The sequence below is a fragment of the Schistocerca piceifrons genome, chromosome 1, assembly GCF_021461385.2.
Source record: "Schistocerca piceifrons isolate TAMUIC-IGC-003096 chromosome 1, iqSchPice1.1, whole genome shotgun sequence".
Lineage (NCBI taxonomy): Eukaryota > Metazoa > Arthropoda > Insecta > Orthoptera > Acrididae > Schistocerca > Schistocerca piceifrons.
Window position 1 is genome coordinate 912,328,197 of NC_060138.1, and position 17,815 is coordinate 912,346,011.

Sequence of the window (17,815 nt, forward strand, 5' to 3'; positions counted from 1 at the left end):
AGACGTCATTAAATTAAATCAGAACTGAAATTTTAATACGAGGGGCCTCATATCATGAGGAACATACGAAAAATAATTTCCCTTTGTATTTCTTTCCGTGACAGTGCTACAAACGCAGTTCAGTGTTCAAATGGCTCTGAGCACTATGAAACTTAACTTCTCAGGTCATCAGTTCCCTAGAACTTAGAACTACTTAAACCTAACTACCCTAAGGACATCACACACATCTATGCCCGAGGTAGGATTCGAACCTGCGACCGTAGCGGTTGCGCGGTTCCAAACTGTAGCGCCTAGAACCTCTCGGCCACTCCGGCCGGCGCAGTTCAGTGTATGCACAGTAGATGCTTTGAGTCAAGAAGGAGATGACACAATTTTCCGTTTCCGCTGTATACTGCTTGTCTAGTGTGAAGAAGTTGATTGAAAATCCCGCCGTTGAGAGATTTGATTTGTTGTCCGTTTTCTGAATGCGAAGAACACCAAATCAGTCGACATTCATTGACAGATTAGTAGTATTTAAGGTAAAATGTAATGACTGATTCAATGGTGAGCAGGTGGATTCGACAATTTAATAAAGGACCAGATCAGTTGTACGATGACGGACGAAGTGTGTGTCCATGTTTGGTTAAGGTTGGTTGGTTGGTTGGTTGGTTGGTTTGGGGAAGGAGACCAGACAGCGTGGTCATCGGTCTCATCGGATTAGGGAAGGATGGGGAAGGAAGTCGGCCGTGCCCTTTCAGAGGAACCATCCCGGCATTTGCCTGGAGTGATTTAGGGAAATCACGGGAAACCTAAATCAGGATGGCCGGACGCGGGATTGAACCGTCGTCCTTCCGAATGCGAGTCCAGTGTCTAACCACTGCGCCACCTCGCTCGGTGTTTGGTTAAGGAAGTACGGGTCTGTGGAGTTGTAGAAGTCACAAAGAAAAATCGTACTTTTTCTCAGCAAGCTGGCGGCCAGGGAAGGTACCTGGCTCGCTTGCGAAACTCCTAAATCGAAACGATAATCAATAGAACGGAGGCACACTTTATCACCAGTAAAGACTAGAGCAAAAGAAGTCTTGACATCGCGAATAGTCATGTGAACAATCTTTTGGGACAGACACGGCATTTTACAGGTGCATTATACACCTTGAGGTGAAACAATCAATAGAACTGTTTTCTACGAGACGCTTATAATACTGCGTCGCGCAGTACAGTATAAGTGCCACGGAAATCTCACAAACGGTGCTATTTTGGTTAGTGACAATGCCCGAACTCACACTGCGAACAAAACACAGCTCTTACAGGACGTTTACTATAACCAGTTTGACTATCCGCCATATAGCCACAACCTCGCCCCTGGAGTCTTCCGTGTCTTCTTACACCTAAAAACGATTTTTGGTTGTCACGACTTTAACAACGATAACGAACTCAAGGAACATGTTGCTACATTATGGAAAACATAGGGGGCAAAATTTTACACTATCTGCACACAGGCATCTGGAGAATCCTATGTAATGAGGAATGGATCACTAGATGTTACTAGAGGCGGTCCTGGAAGTATAAAAGGAAGCGGGGAGTATTGTGGTGCCAGTAGCGCAGCAGTAATGGCAGAATGTATCGGACGGTAGGACACAGTGAGTTCGATTATGGATGTCACCTAAGTAACAAATAACTCAGGGCCATACTCTTCTAAAGCTCCCCACGCCGACTTTTGCGATGTGATTACCAAGTGGAAACGCGTAGGAACAATCGCAGCTAAATCAAAAGCAGCCAGACGTCATGGACTGAGGGAGAGGAACCGTCGAACATTGCAGTGGGTGGCTGTAATCAGCAGGAGGAATCACTCGAGAATTCCAGTCCACCTAGCATAATGGCTGGTGCGTATGGAGTTAAAAAGAAAGGGGTACAATGTTCAGGTAGTTCCTCTTACGTCATACATTTCTGTAGTCAGGTCTGCCCCCGTTAGCTGAGTTGTCAGCGCGACGGAATGCCACGCCAAAGAGCACAGGTTCGATTCCCGGCTGGGGCAGGAGATTTTCTCCGTGCAGGGACTGGTGCTGTGTTGTTCTCATCATCATTTCACCCCCATCTCCCACGCGCAAATCGCCCAATGTGGCGTCGAATGCAATAAGTACTTGCCCTTGGATGCCGAACTTCCCCGAATAGGGGACTCCCGGCCCACAATGCCGTACGGTCATTTCCATGTTTTGTAGTCAGTGCTGAGCGAGCCTTGAGGTGATGCAAAGAGCGACGCCATTGGACGTGGGTGACTGGAAAATAATGATTCGAGGTGATGAATAACGTTATACCTCCTGGCAATCCGATGAAAGAGCCTGGATTTAGCGAAAACCTGTAGAACGTTACCTACCATCGAGTGTAGTACCAACAGTAAAGAATGGAGGAGGTGATGTAACGTTACGGAGGTGTTTTTGGGTGGATAGGGTATGGTGTCATTACTAAGCTTAAGAAGACCAATAAATACAGAAGGATGTGAACACATTTTTTTTTAAAAAAAAAAAAGGTTCAAATGGCTCTAAGCAATATGGGACTTAACATCTAAGGTCATCAGTCCCCTAGACTTAGAACTATTTAAACCTAACTAACCTAAGGACATCACACACATCCATGTCCGAGGCAGGATTCGAACCTGCGACCGTGGCAGCCACGTAGTTCCGGAGTGAAGTGCCTAGAACCGCTCGGCCACATCGGCCGGCCACATTTTACATTGCCGGCCGGTGTGGCCGGGCGGTTCTAGGCGCTACAGCCTGGAACCTTGCAACCGCTACGGTTGCAGGTTAGAATCCTGCCCCGGGCATGGATGTGTGTGATGTCCTTAGGTTAGTTAGGTTTAAGTAGTTCTAAGTTGTAGCGGCCTGATGACCTCAGAAGTTAAGTCTCATAGTGCTCAGAGCCATTTGAGCCAACATTTTACATCACTGCATATTGCGTACAGTAGAGGCTAGGTCGGAAATGATGACTGTTTGCGTCAGCAAGACAGGACACCCTGTCATAAAGCAGCATCTCAGAGACAAAGGTTTGTGGGCAACAGCCTTCCAGAAATGGACTGTCTGGCCCGGATGCATAAGGTAGTGTAAACAGCGACGCCACTTGACAATGGATGACTGGAAAACAGTGATTCGGAGTGATGAATTGCTTTGTACCCAGTGGCAATACGATGGAAGGATTTGGGTTTGGTGAAAGTACGGAGAACGTTACTTACCATTATGTGTAGTGCCAACAGTGAAGTGTGCAGGAAGTGGTGTGACGGTACAGAGATGTTTTTCGTGGTTAGGGCGTGATACTCTTATTGAGCTTAAAAGAAAAGCTAAAAACGAAAGGATAGCACTCTTTACAGAATTGTGTACTATGTACACTAGAGGAACAGTGCGGAGACGACGATTGGTTGCATTGCCATGACAATGCTCCCGGTCATAAGCATAACGGTTTGTGGAAAATAACATTCCTGAAATCAGCTGGGTGACACAGAATTCCGACCTGAACCCAACGGAACACCTTTGGGGTGATTTAGAAATTCGATTTCGCTACAGATTCCAGCGTCCCACATCGTTACCGTCTCACTTCGTCTGTTGAGAAAGAATGGGAAACCATTCGTCCACATACACTGTGTGATCAAAAGTATCCGGACACCTGACTGAAAATGACTTACAAGTTCGTAGAGCCCTCCATCGGTAACGCAATATGGTGTTGGGCCACCCGTAGCTTTCATGACAGCTTCCGCTCTCGCAGGCATACGTTCAATAAGGTGCTGGAAGGTTTCTCGGGGAATGGCAGCCCATTCTTCACAGAGTGCTACACTGAGGAGAGGTATCGATGTCAGTCGGTGGGGCCTGGCACGAAGTCGGCGTTCCAAAACATCACAAAGGTGTTCTGTAGCATTCAGGTTAGGACTCTGTGCAGGCCAGTCCATTACAGGGATGTTAGTGTGGTGTAGCCACTCCGCCACAGAGAGTGCATTACAAACATGTGATCGATAGTGTTGAAAGATGCAATCGCCCTCCCAGAATTGCTCTTCTACAGAGGGAAGCAAGAATGTGCTTAAAACATCAATGTAGGCCTGTGCTGTGATAGTGCCACGCAAAACAATAAGGGATGCAAGCCCCCTCCATGAGAAACACGACCACGCCATAACACCACTATCTCCGAATTTTAGTCATGGCACCACACACGCTGGCAAATGAAGTTCACCGGGCATTCGCCATATCCACACCCTGCCATCCGATCGCCACATTGTGTACCGTGATTCGTCACTCCACACAACGTTTTTCCAATGATCAACCGTCTAATGTTTATGCTCCTTACACCAAGCGAGGCGTCGTTTGGCATTTACCGGCGTTATGTGCGGCTTATGAGCAGCCGCTCGACCATGAAATCCAAGTTTTCTCACCTCCCGCCTAACTGTCACAGTACTTGCAGTGGACCCTGACGCAGTTTGGAATTCCTGTGTGATGGTCTGGATAGATGTATGCCTATTATACATTATGACCCTCTTCAACTGTCGGCGGTCTCTGTCAGTCAACAGACGAGGACGGCCTGTACGCTTTTGTGCTGTACGTGTCCCTCCACGTTTCCACTTCACTATCACATCGCAAACAGTGGACCTAGGCGTGTCTAGGAGAGTGGAAATCTCGCGTACAGACGTATCACACAAGTGACACCCAATCACCAGACCACGTTCGAAGTCCGTGAGTTTCGCAGAGCGCCCCCATTCTGCTCTCTCACGATGTCTAATGACTACTGCGGTCTCTGATATGGAGTACCTGGCAGTAGGTGGTAGCACAATGCACCTAATATGAGAAACATATGTTTCTGGGGATGTCCGGATACTTTTCACCACATAGTGTACCTTCAGACACATCATTGATAGTGTCCCCAACAGATATCAACCCGTCATAAAGATGAGTGTGCAATAATAAGGGTCTGGTTATGGTGTGGTTACTTTCGAGCAGACAGCATATGGCGGTCGCTGTGGCCGAGCAGTTCGAGGCCCTTCAGTCCGGAACCGCGCTGCTGCTACGGTCGCAGGCTCAAATCCTGCCTCGAGCATGGACGTGTGTGATATCCTTAGGTTAGTTAGGTTTAAGTAGTTCTAAGTCTAGGGGACTGATGACCTCAGTGCTCAGAGCCATTTGAACCATTTTGATAGTGTATGAGGAAGGCATATGGTTCAAATGGTTCAAATGGCTCTGAGCACTATGGGACTTAACATCTTAGGTCATCAGTGCCCTAGAACTTAGAACTACTTAAACCTAACTAACCCAAGGACACCACACACATCCATGCCCGAGGCAGGATTCGAACCTGCGACCGCAGCGGTCCCGCGGCTCCGGACCGAAGCGCCTAGAACCGCACGGCCACCACAGCCAGCGAGGAAGACATACAAACGCTTATGTCACGCTACAACAGATGCCTGCAAAATGACGGGAGCTATGTGGAAATAAAGTTTAAGATTTGTTGTTTTTTCCAATAATTAGTTGGTGTGTCTGTACTCATTTTGTTTTTAAGCTGTCCAGTGAGATTAATGCGTCGACCTGTCAAAAGCCTGAACAACCACTTTTGCACCACAGACCTCTGTGAGCCGTACAGGTAGAGACTCAATGAATTTCTGGAAGGTACCGACAGGGATATTGAGTCATGCCGACTGCGTGCGTTGACAAGTTCGGTTGAGGATCCACGGCGCGATCTCCCCGATTCAGATGGTACCAGAGATTCTCAATTTGGTTTAAACCTGGGAGTTAGGTAGCAAGGAGAGTTCGGTAAAGTGTGGTGCTCTTCGAGCGACGCAGGTACAGTTTGAGCTGTGGCGCGTTGCGTTGTCTTACTGGTAGACGCCACGGTGCCGAGGGAAGACACGCTGCATGTAGGGATGGACACGGTCCCAGAGGATACGTACATACTTGTGTTGATACATTGTCCTTGCAGAATGATGAGACCACCCACGAAAACATGCCCCAAATCATAACGCCCCCTCCTCCTTCTGATGAGTGGTGTCGAGTGTTTGCTATCTGTCCGATGGGGCATAAAACGTCCTTCTTGTGAAATACCCACCTATCGCCTCTCAGTGGACGTCCAGTTGCGGTACTGGCATGCTAATTTCACTCTTCGTCGCCGATGAACAGCAGTCAGTATGGGTGCATAAACCAGGTGCCCTCTGCATAGGCCCATACACAGCAACATCCGCTTGATGGTCGTGGAGGAGACTATGTTGGTAGCCTCTTGGTAAATCGGAGCAGTTAGCTGCTCAATAATTGCACTTCACTTCGTCTGTATACATCTCCGCAGTCGTCGTTCACCGTGTCATCCGTGGACTGTGGTGCACCACAATTGCCGCGACGTTGGTTTCGGATAACAAAATTTTGCCAGGCGTGGTATGATTTAACCGAAACGGCCTCCGAGTGGTTTACGAACTTGGCCGTTTCCACGAAAGCCAACGATCAGGCCGTTCTGTGGACGACAGATAAATCATTCAGTTTCTGCATTACGACAATGACTGCATTGTTTTCTGCATCCATCCGACGCGCCTTTCATACCCTCCAATAATAGCGCTGCCACCTCCCGTTGTGAGTGGTTAGTGCAAATTGACGCCGAACATAGGCGGTCGTCAGATTAATGTGACTTGATTGTATTAAAAGGAAGGAGGAAAGAAGCCAGGACGCTGTGGCTGCATAATAGGGAGAGTGAGGACAGGAGGGAGACGTTCAATGCGGTTGGAAGAGAAATAGCAAGAGTTCTACGAACAGAGAAAAGGAAATATCTAACTGGAATCCTAGAATCTATAGAAGTGGAAAGCAGGAATGGAAACTCAAAGAAGTTGTTTCAAAATACAAAGAAAAGCAAGAGAGGTTATCAAAGTGAAAACCTATTCATAAAAGATAAAAATCGAAATATGCTAACGCAGCTGGAAGGTATCCTAGAAAGAGTATTTCTCAGAAGTGTTAAATTGCACTGATCCGCAGATAACCTTCAATTATGCAATGTCTGAGAGTGACAGCATTAATAATGACGAATGTAGAATCACAGAACAGGAAGTGATCCACTCCATTCAAAAGCTCGAAAACAACAAAGCAGCAGGCGAGGACCAGATATCAACAGAGATGTTAAAAGAGCGCGGAAGCAAACTACACAAAGAAATTTATAACCTTATCACAATGATCTGAAAAACTGAAGCACTGCCTGAAGATTGGAAAACTGCGATAATTTGTCCCATACACAAGAAAGGAAACAGAATGGAATGTGGAAATTACAGAGGAATCAGTTTGCTGAACATAACATACAAAATCTTGTCAATGGCCATTCTGGCAAAACTTAAATCTTACACAGAAAACATTTTTCAAGATTACCAGGCTGGATTTCGAACAAACCGTTCCACAACTGATAATTTGTTTACTATACGCCAAATCTTTGATAAATACTGGGAATTTAATAAAAACATCCACTGTCTCTTCATTGACTTCCAGCGAGTCTACGAGAGCATCCACAGAAGTAGAGTCTACAACACATTACGAGAATTTAGTATACCCAGTAAAATCATTAGGATGATACAACTGTGCATGGATGGCTCCCAGGCAGCAGTGAAGTTCAGAGGATCCATATCCCCCACCTTTCCATTTAAAACAGGTTTACGACAGGGAGACGCTCTTTCATGTGTCCTCTTCAACCTTGCATTAGAGAAAGTGATTCGGGAGAGTAATTTACATCTATACAATGGTCTCCGATTGGAACACAGTTCAAAAATGGTTCAAATGGCTCTGAGCACTATGGGACTGAACTGCTGTGGTCATCAGTCCCCTGAAACTTAGAACTACTTAAACCTAACGAACCTAAGGACATCACACACACCCATGCCCGAGGCAGGATTCGAACCTGCGACCGTAGGAGCAGCGCGGCTCTGGACTGGAGCGCCTAGAACCGCACGGCCACCACGGCCGGCTTCGAACACAGTGAAGTAAAACTCCTGGCTTATGCAAATGATACACTGTTGCTGAGTGAAACTGAAGAAGAACTGAAAGACATATACAAATCTCTCAGGCACAGTACCAGCAAAATCGGGCTTTTGATTAACCGAGGGAGAACCGAATATATGGAAATAGGTCGAGTCATAAACCCAAATCCTTACTTTGAAATTGACCAACAATCTAAATTCAGAAACTTTCTCCAGTTTAAATACCTTGGATCACGTTTCAACAGCAAAAAAAATATCACAACAATGGATATAAACGAAGGAATAGCCTCAGGGTCAAGATGTATGTACTCACTGAGCAACCCACTCAAAAGTAAAGCTTTGACAATCACCACTAAGATGAAGATATACAACACTATTATCCACCCCATAGTACTATATGGCTCAGAAAGCTGGACGCTTACAAAGAATGAAAGAGAAAAACTGAATGTTTTCGAAAGAAAAGTAATGAGAAAAATCTGGGGACCTGAGCTGGAGAATGGTGCATGGAGAATTCGAAAGAACAATGAAATTTATCAGTTAATGAAGCAACCCACTATCATCCAGAAATTTAAAAGTAGGAGACTGCAATGGGCTGGACATGTGGCCAGAATGGAAAACAACAGGATCACCAAGAAAGCATTTGAAGGAACTCTCCAGGCAACAAGACCATTAGACTGACCTCGTACAAGGTGGAAAGATGACATAGGGAAGGACATCGCAGCATTAGGAATTTCCGCAGGGTGGAGAGAGCTGCGAGAGATAGAAGACGGTGGAAGCAGATCGTTGATGCAGCGCGTGGTCTACAGGGCCTGTGATCGCTGAGAAGATAGATAGAAAATCTGAACGTATTCTCAGGTCGCACCTCGTACTTTCTTGAACTCCTGCAAGATGATAAGACTGCAATGAGACCCTCGAAAGCAAATGAGGTACTGTGTTGTGGTGTGGACCACGCAAAAGTGGGGGAGGCGGGCAGCAGGCAGGTGCGCGCACCGCCGCGCCGGCCGGCGACCTCCGGAGTGGGAGCGGCGGCGTGACTTTCTAGCCGCTGGCCGTGCCTCCGCTGTAAAAAGCGGCGCGGCGCGCGCGCGAGCTCAGTCGCGGTCGTGATGCGGCGCCCCCAGCAGCTGCCGGCGCGCGCGCTCGCCTGGCCCTGGTCGTGGTCGTGGCCGCAGGCGCAGCAGGCCGCCGCCCCCGCCGCCTCTGCCGCCCCCGCCGGCCTCGGCGCCGCCACCGCCTCCGCTGCCGTCGTGCTGGTGCTGCTCGCCTCGCTCAGCCTTCTGCCCGCGGCCGCCGCCGCCTTCTCAGGTCAGTCACACGACCTCTCACCGAATCCAATTTGCACAAAATCGCGATTTTGGGGTGGCTGTTTTATCAGCAGAAAAAGGACCTAAAGCTCGGGACATCAAAAAAGATTCGTCGAGTCCGAGTAGTACTCGCGCACTGTGGGTTCTACATCTACATCTACATACATACTCCGCAATCCACCATACGGTGCGTGGCGGAGGGTACCTCGTACCACAACTAGCATCTTCTCTCCCTGTTCCACTCCCAAACAGAACGAGGGAAAAATGACTGCCTATATGCCTCTGTACGAGCCGAAATCTCTCTCACCTTATATTTGTGGTCTTTCCGCGAAATGTAAGTTGGCGACAGTAAAATTGTAGATCTACTGCAGTCAGCCTCAAATGCTGGTTCTCTAAATTTCCTCAGTAGCGATTCACGAAAAGAACGCCTCCTTTCCTCTAGAGACTCCCACCCGAATTCCTGAAGCATTTCCGTAACACTCGCGTGATGATCAAACCTATCAGTAACAAATCTAGCAGACCGCCTCTGAATTGCTTCTATGTCCTCCCTCAATCCGATCTGATAGGGATCCCAAACGCTCGAGCAGTACTCAAGAATAGGTCGGATTAGTGTTTTATGAGCGGTCTCCTTTACAGATGAACCACATCTTCCCAAAATTCTACCAATGCACCGAAGACGGCTCTCCGCCATCCCCACAACTGACATTACATGCTTGTCCCACTTCATATCGCTCTGCAATGTTACGCCCAAATATTTAATCGACGTGACTGTGCATTAATTTACATTTATCTATATTTAGAGTTAGCTGCCATTCTTTACACCAATCACAAATCCTGTCCAAGTCATCTTGCATCCTCCTACAGTCACTCAACGACGACACCTTCCCGTGCACTACAGCATCATCAGCAAACAGCCGCACATTGCTATCCACCCTATCCAACAGATCATTTATGTAGATAGAAAACAACAGCGGACCTACAACACTTCCCTGGGGCACTCCAGATGATACCCTCTCCTCCGATGAACACTCACCATCGAGTTCAACGTACTGGGTTCTATTACTTAAGAAATCTTCGAGCCACTCACGTACTTGGGAACCAATCCCATATGCTCGTACCTTAGTTAGGAGTCTGCAGTGGGGAACCGAGTCAAACGCTTTCCGGAAGTCAAGGAATATGGCATCCGTCTGATACCCTTCATCCATAGTTCGCAAGATATCATGTGAATAAAAGGGCGAGTTGCGTTTCGCAGGAGCGATGCTTTCTAAAGCCGTGTTGATGCGTGGACAGCAACTTCTCTGTCTCAAGGAAAATCATTATATTCGAACTGAGAAGATGTTCGAGAATCCTGCAACAAACCGACGTTAAGGATATTGGTCTGCAATTTTGAGGATCTATCCTTCTACCCTTCTTATATACAGGCGTCACCTCCGCTTTTTTCCAGTCGCTCGGGACTTTAAGTTGGGCAAGAGAGTCGTGATTCGGTACAAAGTTAATTATGAATATAGGTAGTTCATCTATTCCGGGAATCGAGAATCTCGAAGATTTTTGCCTGTTATCAATATTAATACTGGAAAGATATCGGTCACAATAATACCAAGACTGTATCAGAATTTCTACAGTAGTTCCTAAGACTAGCCTGCACATACAGAAACCAGCGAGCAGAGGACTTAAAGTTTACACGTGCAAAGAGAGAAGATTTCATAAAATATGTATTTGCTTACTTAAATATGATTACAGTAATTCACAAAAAATAATGTTTTTCGTGATGTAACTACAAAACAACAATTTTCGAATTTTTTCCTTTACTTGTACTTTGAAACCTTGCTTCTTGCCAAATTTCGTGATTCCAGGCCAACAGGAAGTACCCTGCAAGTTTTGATGAGTGAGTTTGCCAGTATCAAAATACGTGACATAAATTGCCTGATCTTTTGACTGTATTGACTTAGCAACATCAATTGTTTGCACCACCAACGGACCGAAGAGCTCAGTATGTGACTCAAATTTCAACTTGATACATCTACTCGTTCATGATAAAACGGGGTCTTAAAAGAGAGATAGAGAGAACAAAAATCACAAAAAAATTTTCTTATAGGATAATTACAAATTAATGTTTTTTTTTCGGATTTTTACTTCTACTTCTAAATGTTGCTTCTTCCCAAATTTCATGATTCTAGATCAACGGGAAGTACACTATCGTTTTCTACGAGTGAGTTCGGAGTATCAAAATATGTAACATAATTGACCTATCTTTCGACTGCATTGTCTTAGAAGCTTCAGTTGTGTACACTGCAAAGGGGCCGTAGACCTTAGTATGCAACATAAATTTTAACTTGATATGTCTACCCGTTACTGAGAATAATGGGTCTTAACAGACGGACAGGCAAAACAGAGAGACCGACGGACAACGAAGCGATCCTCTAAGCGTTCCGCTTTTACCAATTGCGATACGGATCCCTAAAGGCTAATTTTCAATCATTCCATCAGTATTTCCTTATAACATGTTATGAACGAAGTTGTTACACTGGTACAACACCTACAGGTAAAACAGATTTATAGGATCTCAAAAAAATTATATGTATATATATATATACATGGTTCAAAGGGCTCTAAACACTATGCGACTTAACATCTGTGATCAGTCCCCTAGACTTAGAACTATTTAAACCTATTTAAGCTAAGGACATCACACACATCCATGCCCGAGGCTCGAATCGAACCTGCTACCGTAGCAGCAGCGCGGTTCCGGACTGAAGCGCCTAGAACCGCTCAGCCACAGCGGCCGGCTATAGGGTCTCCTTACAGCTTCTAGTTTGAGATGTTGCTTTTGCCTCTTAATATATACAAGGTGTAGTGAAACCTATACAACAAATGTCTAGGGATGATAGATCACGTCAAGGGGAGGAACGTTTTTTAGAGACAAAATATTCACTGAAACTTCCCGGCCTTCTGTGTTGACCATGGCCCTGAGGGCGGCAGGGTGTAGGTGTTCTGCAGCCTGCGAATGTCCTGTGTTGCGCTTATAACCCAGTCTTCTGCTCTGTACGTAGGGTAGTACGCCAGGCAAAACTTAAGTTCCCAATTCGCTTCGAAAACAAATTTTTCTGCTCAGGGACGCTCGTTCTTAAAGTTTTTTAATAAAAATAACTTTATCACTTTGATTCGGCAGGTGGTATGCAGCACACCTGATTGGCAGACCCTGCTAACCGTGTCTAACCTCGTCGTCCCAGGGTCGTCGAATATTAAAGGAACCTAGTGTTGCCGGGAAGCGTCAGCAAACATTTTGCCTCTGACAGAGGTAGTTCCCTACCACGAGATCTTTCGACCCTAGACGTTTGATGCAAAGACTCTGAAACACTGCATAGATATAACTTCGACCCTTCATGGAATAGGCATTGAATCTGTTCCGTTCTCACTAACTATCTGGACATCTCTCCCTAGGTCTTCCAACTTATCTTCTTCCCGTCGGTCTATGAGCTAACGCTGATTACGCAAATAGTTTACTGTCCGTTCTTTGTACTTGTTCGTACCAGATGTTGCGCTGTTTAGTTATGCTGCTTTCAATTGGCCCTACTATTAGTTGTCATTGCACTCTTTCGATTTTTTTACAGCCCGTTCTTGAGTAGCTTTTTGCTGTTCTTGGAAATTTCATTTCTACACTTTCTATCTTACGAGATGTTCTTTATGTAGGTATCCAGTATTCACTCCTATGAAAAATTTCTGGAAGAGCTATAGCTTTATAAAATTTTACTCTCGTTTCTTGTCTGGTTTTATTTTTAAATATATCGTGGGTGGTGTCACATATATTTCCGAATGTAGCCAATTTTACACCTAGATCTTTATTACAGTCTATGAAAATTTGACATCCAAACTAAATGAAGGACGATACTTTTTTCTGAAGTCACATTATCCACAATGGTGCTGAAACTGACCGGAACTCTGCCGAGCGGGTCTAGGCGCTTAAGTCCGGAACTTCGCTGCTGCTACGGTCCCAGGTTCGAATCCTGCCTCTGGCATGCATGTGTGTGATGTCCTTAGGTTAGTTAGGTTTAAATAGTTCTAAGTCTAGGGGACTGATGACTTTAAATGTTGTCTCAAATTGCTCAGAGCCATTTGAACTATCTGAACCGGAACTCTGCCCCAGAAAGCCATCACTTTAATCTTGGTTTCAAGGAAATGCAACATCGCATTGTTCACAAAGGTAATTTTGGTGGGTCATCGCAGTCTGTAAGTTCTCTTTTTCTCGTTGCAATATTACGATTAAATAAGCATTTAACACGATGTCTTTTCATATACCGTTTGAATACCTAGATATGTCACGGTTAGGTGGGAGTGAAAGTTGTGTGTCTTTTAACTAGTCTCTGAAGCAGTTAAAGTTCTCGCGCATCTCACCACCCTGAGCTACAGTGCTTTTTTCGTAGCAAATGCTATATCGGTAGCGCTTAGTTAGTGGAATTCAGGGTTTGTAACAAATTTCTGGAAACATAATAAATTGGAGAAACGATAAGAGTTCTACGGTCCATGCTTTTTACCAGTCTGATCTGTACTGCACGTATGCAGTATAAACAAAGATATTTTGCAAAAAAAAAAAAAAAGTCAATTTTTCATCTGACTCGTATGCTCTCCTGTAAGTGGCAAGTATAAACAAAGATATTTTGCAAAAAAGAAAAAAGTCAATTTTTCATCTGACTCGTATGCTCTCCTATAAGTGGCAAGTATAAACAAAGATATTTTGCAAAAAAGAAAAAAGTCAGAATGAGATTTTCACTCTGCAGCGGAGTGTGCGCTGATATGAAACTTCCTGGCAGATTAAAAATGTGTGCCGGACCGAGACTCGAACTCGGGACCTTTGCCTTTCGCGGGCAAGTGCTCTACGGGGAGTGAGTCGTGCTTGGGTAGCTCAGTTGGTAGAGCACTTGCCCGCGAAAAGCAAGGGTCCCGACTTCGAGTCTCGGTCCGGCACACAATTTTAATCTGCCAGGAAGTTTCATATCAGCGCACACTCCGCTGCAGAGTGAAAATCTCATTCTGCAAACATCCCCCAGGCTGTGGCTAAGCCATGTCTCCGCAATATCCTTTCTTTCAGGAGTGCCAGTTCTGCAGGGTTCGCAGGAGAGCTTCTGTAAAGTTTTGAAGGTAGGAGGCGAGATACTGGCAGAAGTAAGGCTTTGAGGACAGGGCGTGAGTCGTGCTTGGGTAGCTCAGTTGGTAGAGCACTTGCCCGCGAAAGGCAAAGGTCCCGAGTTCGAGTCTCGGTCCGGCACACAGTTTTAATCTGCCAGGAAGTTTCAAGAAAAAAGTCAATTTTTCATATGACTCGCATACTCTTCTATAAGAAATACTTAAAACGGAAAAACTCATGCGTTAAATGGTTAAATACGACGGTTCACATGCACAAAAATGAATTGTATGTTTTGTGTTCTTAAGAATATTAATGAAACTTCGAAACTAAGACGGGCCGATCTTAGGATAGTTAGTGTAGTTACTTAATACATCTGATTAGCAGATAGGTCTACTTCATTCAGACTGTATTTACTGGCTTTCTGGGCGTCCCAGAAATGTTACGACAAACTTCGAGGGGTTGTAGAGCGTGTCTGAAGAAACAAATCGAGAATAGTAACGAGTAGGCTAATCAGAAACGTCATCCAACGACGCTACAGAGCGTCAAAGTTACAGGCGCCGGCTCCTGCCGCTAGGTCACCCCTTCAGTAACAAACGTGACTACTCGTTGACGGACGCTAGGCAGATGTCTCGCAATATTGTTTGTTATTCAGCGATCGCGACTGGTTTCCACGCTCGCCAGCAGAGGAGATGGAGCTACTTGATGTGAAGACAGGCCCCGTCTCCGACGAATGCGATTCTCTATTGCTTTGATGGATGACAGTTTCGGACACAGGTTACCACCTGCGAAACGTTCCGCAGTCACGTTTGCTGCCGAAAGGGTGCTTAGTGCCAGGCGCCGGCGCCTGTAACTTCGACGCTCTGTAGCGTCGTCTGATGACGTTTCCGGACACGGATTCCTATTCTCGATTTGTTCCTCAAGACACACTCTACAGACGCTCGAAGTTTGTCGAAACGTTTCTGGGACACGCTTTATATTCCATAAATTACTTGTCAGCCGTATTTCCACTGACAGAACAAATTGATAATGTGAACGATTGTTCGCCACACACCAAAAGTTCACTCCGAATTTTATTTTTTATTTTTTCTCGCTATAAACGAAATCACGAAGCGCTCACAGGCAAGGAACCGAAACACAGTAGTAATTGATGCGCTAAGACAAGTCACGTCCAGTGGATGATGGAGAACAGAAGTGGAACGTCGGGGGGCGGGGGGGGGGGGGGAGGGGAAGCGGGGGGGGGGGCGGGGGGCAATAGAAGAGAGGTCAAAACACTATTCAGAAAACAGTGGCGTTCGGTGTGGCGGTAATAATGCAACAATGGAGGCCACGCGGCTGATTGTCTTCGAAACTTGCTAGCGACCTCCTTGTGCACCGTATTCTTTCTTGTTGGTTACCGCCATCGTAGCATTCAGAAACTCATCTCGGAACTTTCACTTACTCGACCATTTCTGACGCCGCGCGGGATTAGCCGAGCGGTCTAAGGCACTCCTATCATGGACTGTGTGGCTGGTCCCGGCGGAGGTTCGAGTCCTCCCTCGGGCATGGGTGTGTGTGTTTGACCTTAGGATAATTTAGGTTAAGTAGTGTGTAAGTTTAGGGACTGATGACCTTAGCAGTTAAGTCCCATAAGATTTCACACACATTCGAACCATTTCTGAAGTGAATACGCATTATATTTAGAATTGTTAGCACAGCCCAAAAGTCCGAACATATTGCGTCCGTGTAACGTTTACGCGCGACTGATCATGACACCCCTAAAAATTGGTGCATCTGAGAACACTAGTCACACACAGCGACTTTCAATGTCCACGTAGCTTTCTGTTAACGACACGTTTCGGCACTTCTTTGTATCATAAGGACGATATTATTTCTGTAAATTATTGAACTTGATTCATTGTTCGTTTCATAGCTACAACAGTTAGGAGTTTCTCTTGGATGTGGAATGTATCGCAAAACCATAAGAAAGAGTACACAGTAATAAATATTGTTATGTTTAACATTCATTCCACAGATAGCAAGTGGAGTCTTCTGCAGACTCAATGCTCTCCAGCTAACACGAAACTCAGGAACATAATTTTTACTGACTAAAATGTCGACACCGGCTGCGTAGGAACTATTTTATATTTATTATGCCGTTTCGGTACGGGGCCACATACTCATCGTCAACGGAACGCTGTCAATATCTTTATGTTAGTCGTAATCGTTATGAACAATCTTTGAAATACGAGTTACGATAGTTGTAGTACTGTAAATGCTTCATCATATTAAAAACAAACGGTGACCAAATGCGCGAACGCCCGTATAACAACTAGGCTCAGTTATTCTGGCCTTGTGCTTCGCTCTGTTAATACATTGTCTGATGAAGAAATTGGGTGCTCCCCTGTGTTCTATAATTTAGATACACTTAACTAGATACAAATGATCATGACTGGATTCGCGTCCTGTAATTAATGTTGTAGGTTTAATGTAAAGTGACATACTGTGGTAAATCATGATTTTTCTATAGAAATTTCCATTAATATACAAATGTGTACTCACTAAAATGCGTAAAGTAATTTCTAGGCTATAACAGCTTAATATCGTCAAAAGAAAAGTTTTCATTGTGTGCGTGAGTCGATCATATTGTTGCAATTATTTTACAATAGCTAAGCATGACATATAACTCATATGTTTGTGATGTCATTATTATTAAGAGCATAAAAGAATTAGTTGTAGTAAGAAATTCGTAACTGTTCAAATAATTTACGGGTTTGCTGCCGGGTAACGTCGTCGACCACAGCCGATATTTCGACAGCAGCACACCCTGCCATTCTCAAGGCACAACAGTTGTGCCTGGAGAATGTCAGGGTGTGCTCCTGTCGAAATATCGGCAGTGGTCGACGGCGTTACCCGGCAGCAAACCCGCAAGTTATTTGAACATTCAATTCGCCGGGAAAAGTTAAGGTCTCACAATTCGTATCTGGATTATAAAGAACTTACAGTCAACCAATCTTCGCGCTCCTTTTAAAATATACATTATTAGTAGGAATGATACCTAAGGTTTCTGAGAAATTATTGAAAATGGGTACTCCTGGACAAAGTACACGGTTTGGCTCACAGACATAACTCTTACCCTTTATGTAAATTGTTCTTATCCGTAGTATTTATTGTGAAAACTGAGCTGTTGAAGGGAAGGAACACGTGTTTATAAGGCAAATTTCGGTAGGCTGTTAGACTATTGTGAAGCGGAAGCAAATATAATCGACTCTTAGAATTGACTTCTACAGGACAAATAATACATCTTACATTTTCAGCCTTAGGTTAGCTTGAGAAATTACTCCAAAACATGTTTCTGTGTGACACAGTGAAATAATAGCAAGCCATCTGTACAAGCTTCTATAATTTTATGTCATCCACCTAAGACAATATTCGCGTTGCAACATTCAAATAAACGTTTGACTAGCTGTT

General features: G+C 45.1%; 1 protein-coding gene across 1 annotated transcript in view; it reads left to right on the forward strand.

The window, feature by feature from the left end:
- Nucleotides 1–9,145: 9,145 nt before the first annotated feature.
- Nucleotides 9,146–17,815, forward strand: part of LOC124794083 (acidic phospholipase A2 PA4-like) — a 211,688-nt gene continuing 203,018 nt past the window's right edge. The window contains exon 1 of the mRNA XM_047258071.1: nucleotides 9,146–9,247. The gene's annotated coding sequence lies outside the window, so the exon portion shown is untranslated. The remainder of the gene's footprint in view (nucleotides 9,248–17,815) is intronic.